Source organism: Camelina sativa, chromosome 12, assembly GCF_030686135.1.
Source record: "Camelina sativa cultivar CO46 ecotype springtype chromosome 12, ASM3068613v1".
NCBI classification, from domain to species: domain Eukaryota; kingdom Viridiplantae; phylum Streptophyta; class Magnoliopsida; order Brassicales; family Brassicaceae; genus Camelina; species Camelina sativa.
In genome coordinates this window covers 29,001,690-29,007,689 of record NC_141891.1, presented here as the reverse complement: position 1 = coordinate 29,007,689, position 6,000 = coordinate 29,001,690, and the positions used below count along the sequence as shown (strand labels likewise).

General features: G+C 38.3%; 1 non-coding gene across 1 annotated transcript; it reads right to left on the bottom strand.

Annotated features, from left to right (window-relative positions):
* Nucleotides 1-107, bottom strand: LOC147931030 (small nucleolar RNA R71). Its single transcript, XR_015576920.1, has one exon. It is a non-coding gene; the product is annotated as a small nucleolar RNA R71 (small nucleolar RNA).
* Nucleotides 108-6,000: the final 5,893 nt, after the last annotated feature.

Below are 6,000 nucleotides of genomic sequence, written 5' to 3'. Positions count from 1 at the left end.
GAGCTGAAAGTCAAGATCTCTTCATTCAAGCAAGGACATGATGAAGCTTTCAAGGCAGCTTAGGTGAGATTCAAAGCTTATCAGAGGGACTGTCCACACCATGGTTTTTCAAGGGTACAACTGTTGAATATCTTATTTAGAGGGTGTGACTGGAAGTATCAGTTAGCTTTGGATGCTGCAAGTTATGGGAACTTCAAGACAAGATTTCCAGAAGATGCTGAAGTTTTGATTGAGAATTTGGCTTCTAGCAATAGCACTAAAATAGCTGATGCTGAAAGAAAGAGACTGCATGGAGAGTTCGATTCAAACCAGCTAGCTTCTTTTAATGCTAAGCTGGATTCAGTACACAATCTTCTTATGGGTAAGAAGTCAGTCCATTTTGCTGAAGATGTTGAGATTTTTGAGCCAAAGCCAGAGACTACAGAAGAAGATGTCAACTATGTGTATGGAGCTGGGTATCAAAATCAGAGATTTGGTCAGAAGAATTCCTTCACAGGAAATCCAAACAACAACTTCACTAGGAACTATGGTTCTTCTTCTTACCAACCTCTCCCTCCACCCAATTCAGAGAGCAAGATGGAATCAATGATTGGACAGATTTTAGAAGGTCAACAGAAGTTAACTGTAGACTTCAATGGGAAGATTGATTCTGTATACACTGAGCTGACTGGGAAGTTTGATGCATTAAACACTCATGCCAAGAAGCTGGAGAATCAAGTGATTCATACTGCTGGGTCTGTTAAAAGACAAGAGGAATTTTTTTCTAAAAGAACAGAGTCGAACCCCAAGCATGCTTGTAATGCGATTTGGTGAAGGAAGGAGATGAAGATACGTTAGTTGATCTAGCATCGATCGACACTACACAAGAGCATTGATCGATGCAAACTCAATCAAGCGTCGGTCGACACAATGTCAGCGCATCTATCGACAACCCCCCCCCCCCCCCCCCACAGACAGCTACGGTTTCTGTTCTAGTTCCACCATCTGATTCAGAAAAAGCATATAAGCCTAAGGTTCCTTTTCCTAAGCCTAGGAGGTCTAAGCAGGAGCTTGAGGAAGCTAGATGCAAGGCTATGATGGACAAGGTGATGATAGAGATGCCTTTGATTGATGCTGTCAAGTTTTCTCCTGGGATTAAGCAGTATGTCAAGAGAATGGTCACTAATGGTTTGAGTCCTGAGGAAGGAGCACTGCTTACAAAGGATGCCAGCTCAATTATGTTGAAGCAGCCTCCACAGAGGAAGAAGGATAAGAAGCAGGAGGTGGTTGTCTCTAAGGAAGTAAGTGCAGTGATTCAGAGTAGGATTGCAGAGAAGTTACCAGATCCAGGAAGTTTTGTGTTAGATTGCTCTATCTCCACAGGAAGGTTTCGCCACTCTCTTTGCGATCTTGGCTCTAGTATTAACCTGATGCCCCATTCTGTTACTATGAGACTTGGGATGACGGATTTCAAGCCAACTAAGATCTCTTTTATCTTAGCTTATCGATCCCGCAGAATTCCTGAAGGTGTCTTAGAGGATATTCCAATCAAGATTGGAGATTGCATGATTCCTACTGACTTTGTGGTGTTGAAGTATGACAAAGAGCCAAGTGATCCTCTAATCTTAGGACGCTCTTTCTTGGCTACAGCTGGTGCTATCATAGATGTAAAGAAGGGACACATATCTCTGAATGTGGATTATTTGGTCATGAGCTTTGAGATGGACAAGCTGAGAAGAGCTCCCACTATTGATGGTCAGACATTTTCTGTGAAAATTGCTTCTGATGATGATCTGCTCATAGAACTTCATGAAGACATTACTGCTGGGTATGTCAAAGAGTTGGAGACTGTTGAGAAAGTGAGTAAGCAAGCTGTTAAGCTTGAAGATTGGAGTGGGGATCATCAAATCATTACTAGAGACCATGATGAGGTTCTGATCCATGACAAGTCGCTTGTAGATGATGTTTTTGTAATGGAAACACGGATTGCTAAGGAAATCTGCATAATCGTTGAAGAAACACGAGTTACAGACCAAGCATCGATCGATGCAGATGTAGCATCGATCGACACACCTTCCGGAGCCAGTTCGGACTTGTCTAAAACCGAAGATTCTCGAGTTGATTCCTTAGCTGCAAGTCCTAGACCAGTTATAAAGCTGAAATCTCACCATTCCACAGTCCAGAACCCGCAGGTAAGGCCAAGGTATGCATCTCCTTCTCCCAAACCTTCTCCATTCATGAATAAGAATTTGAAAGGTACAAAAACTGTTGTGCAGTTAACCAAGCCACGAGATTATCGTAGAGCACTTGTTTCTTCTGTTGATAATTTTGCAGGACATAAAAGAAAGCCAACCATACCTCAGTCCTGCCCTGGTCATGTTCCTCACATCCTTGGCAGATCTCATGCACATACTGCCTACACACCCCCTTGGATGAAGAGGACATTCTCTCGGAAGCATTCATTGCCATGTTCCGATCCACCGGATGCCTGAGATCCGACACAGTCAAGCTAATGACTGAAAACAAGCGCTTAGTGGGAGGCAACCCACTAGTAGGTTTTTCTTTTTCATTTTTCTTTTGATTTTCATTTATTTTTATTTATTCGTCAATCTCTTACTTGATAACACTGGGGACAGTGTTGTTTAAGTCTGGGGGAGATAGTTACTAACTACGTTTTTGTTTTTGAGCGTTAGTCCAAAAAAAAATGGTTTTATTTAGTCAAAATTTTGTTGGGAACTATGATTTTTCTTTTTAGTGTACTGGCTTGATTTATTAATGCTACATATTGAATCCACAAATCCGACTAATGAAAAATCCAATGGCTGACCAGTGAACCAAAGATATTCGAATTTCCAACAGAATCCATAAAAGCTTGAGGTAATTTCTGTACTTTTCTTTTTACCTCATCAAGGAGATTGATGTTCATAGAGTTTGATGCCTTGTTCATACCTGACAAGTAAGGTTACAAAAGAAAATGGTACTCCTCTCCCTTATTGAAGTTAAAAAAATCCTGAGAGCTTTGTTAAAAAAAAAAAATAGAATAAAAGATGAGATGATTTTGGTCAGTTTAGAGAGGTAGGTAAATTACCTGTGACCTCATTATTCTACTCTTGAGTCAAATGATCATACAAAGCTTGGAAGCGATGGGTAGGTAAATTACCGACGACCCCATTATTCGCCTACAATTTTGATAAAAAAAAAAAAAAAAAAAAAAAAAAAAAAAAAAAAAAAAACAAAGCAAAGCTCTAAGGAAGATAAAATAGAATTAGTCTGGGGGAGAGAAAGAGTACCACATGTGGTAAAAGATATGTCTTGCTTGTTATGGTATTGTACGGGAATGCGTCTAGAAGGTTCATGATATTGATCAAATTGATGAGACCCACCGATGAAGGCTTAATGGAGGAAGTAGTGAAATTTGGTTTGAATTTGGGATGCTATGAAAGTCAACGGAGAAGTACATGGTGGTTCGATTTGGATTTATCAGCTAAGCATATGGATTATGGTTTGGATGATCATGGCATTACTTTAAAAAGAAAATGAATTCCTGCGTTTTCAAACCTCTTTCACAGGGCTAAGTTTATGCTTTGCTTGAGGGCAAGCAAATGCTAAATCTGGGGGAGTTGATATATCATGGTTTTTAGGTATTTTTAGCCATGATATAAGTCTTATTTGTAGAATCTTTTTGGTATTTTTAGAGTCTTTTGAGTCTTTATAGGATTTAGCATGGATGAGAGCATAATGGAGCTAAATAGGAAGATTTGGAGCTTAATCAAGCATTGAGGCTGAGCTACGAAGTTGAGAGACAAATTCAGAAGTACGCATCGACCGATGCAAGTGATGGTGTCGATTGATGCAGAGCCAAAGAAGAAATTGGAAGTTTTTCCACAAGTTTTGAAGATTTACAAAGGTGCCCCAAAGTTTTCCATATTTGCATCATTAGTCCTTGGACGTGTTTAGGAATATAAATAGGATTTTTATGGTCATTGTTTAGACCTAAGCTTTATTTTCCCTGCAACTTTTGAGAGCAAAACCCTGAGAGATTTTGGAGAGAAGAATCAAGATTCCTTCAGAGAAGATTCAGAACTCATTTTCTTCCCCCTTTAATCTCTTAATGCTATCTATTTTATTCATGATTTGTGTTCTTACAATTATGTCTGAGTAGATCTGCTTGTTAGGTTTAGGGTTTCTCATTAAGGATTTCATGGATTGTTAGATCTGTTTATTTATGATTCATTATCTTTCTTGTTCTTCACCATAGGTTGTTTTTAATGCTAGATATTTGATTAGTCATCTGGATTTAGATCTTAGGATTATTGATTGATATGAGAATATAATTGATTTTCTTGACAAAAACATTTGGTGAGCAAAATACTTTTTGCAAAGAGATTTGATTTACTAATTTTGTGACTTATCTAAACTTGATTTTATTGCTGATTTTCAACCTAAAATTTTGCAAAGAGATTTAGATTTTCTGGTTTTAAATTTAGATAATATTTGCATTGAGAACTGATTTATTTTACAATTGTGTTTAGAGTTCAAGAACGCTGCTTAATTATTGAATCCTACTTGCTTAATTAATTGATATGATTTTCCATGATTTCCTGAGAATTTCCCTAGGCCTAACGTTTCATCCATCTGAATTTACAACTCTTTTGTTTTCTGTTTTATTTTGCAGTTTAATTACAATATTTCTGTTTAGCATAATTAAAAGATTATTATATCTATTGTGTGAATCTAGAGTTCTTGTGGATTCGATCCCTAAGTACTACAATTGATCTCTTAATTTGAGAGAGTAGCACTAGGGTTTAATTTGAGCATATCAGTGTATTAAATAACTCAGCCGTAACGCGTTACAGAGGTAATGACAGCTGAGTTATAGGTATGTTGCGGCTGATTTATGGAAAAAATATTTGATTAAGAGCGGACGGCTGACTTAGAGCATAACTCAGCCAAGCGTTACGGCTGACTTAGAGCATAACTCAGCCAAGCGTTACGGCTGAGTTTTCACCCGATGGTTGAGTTGTCAAAATTTTGGCTGAGTTATCACTACGACACGGCTGAATTAACCTTTTCCGGGTGGCTGAGTTATGAAAAACGGCTGACTTATGAGATGTAGTTACGGCTGAGTTATGGTTAAAAACTATAACTCAGCCGTGATAGGCTGACTTATCATACAACTCGGCCATTTCACGGCTGACTTAGTAGCAAAAGATTAATTACTAGAATATTATTCAGTTACGGCTGACTTATTAAACGATACGGCTGAGTTACATATTTTCTGTTGATGAAGCGGCTGAATTTGGCTGCCATTTTTTTGTTTTTTAATTACTATAATGTTATTCATGTTGTGACTGAGTTATAATTTATGGCTGAGTTTTATTTAGGCTGAATTATAATTTGTTTGATGGCTGACTTGCCACGTTAGACGCATCATCCATGTCAGCATTCCATGACATCATCTTTCTTCTTCGGAAATACGAAACGTCGTTCCTTCGACTCTTGTTCTTACATGGTTTTTACCTTCTTCTTCACCTTGTTCTTCTACTTCTTCTTCACTTTCTTCTTCACCTTCTTCTTCACCTTGTTCTTCTACTTCTTCTTCACCTTGTTCTTCATTTTATTTCATAGATCCAGTTCCGGTACTAGTTGTTTCCGGTAATTGGGTAAAGAAACAGAGATGCGTATTTAACACCAACGATAGAGGGTGTATAGTTGTGCAGATAGATGGAGGCACAACACACGACAAGCTTGTGGAGCTTGTTCTTGAAGACTACGGATTGGACGCATTTAGCCATGAGCTAAACGCATGCTCTCGATGTAAACAAGTTCGGACAATGCGAAAACTTGTCCAATGCAGTATTATTGTAATACATTTGTTTTATTTTGTGCAATAACTCATGCGTCAAGCATTATAACTCAGCCGTCATATTAATCGACGAGACATTTCGTTTCCGCTTTCAGATTATTCCTTGTGATAACTCAGCCACAAAGCATTAACTCAGACGCCATATGAATCGACGA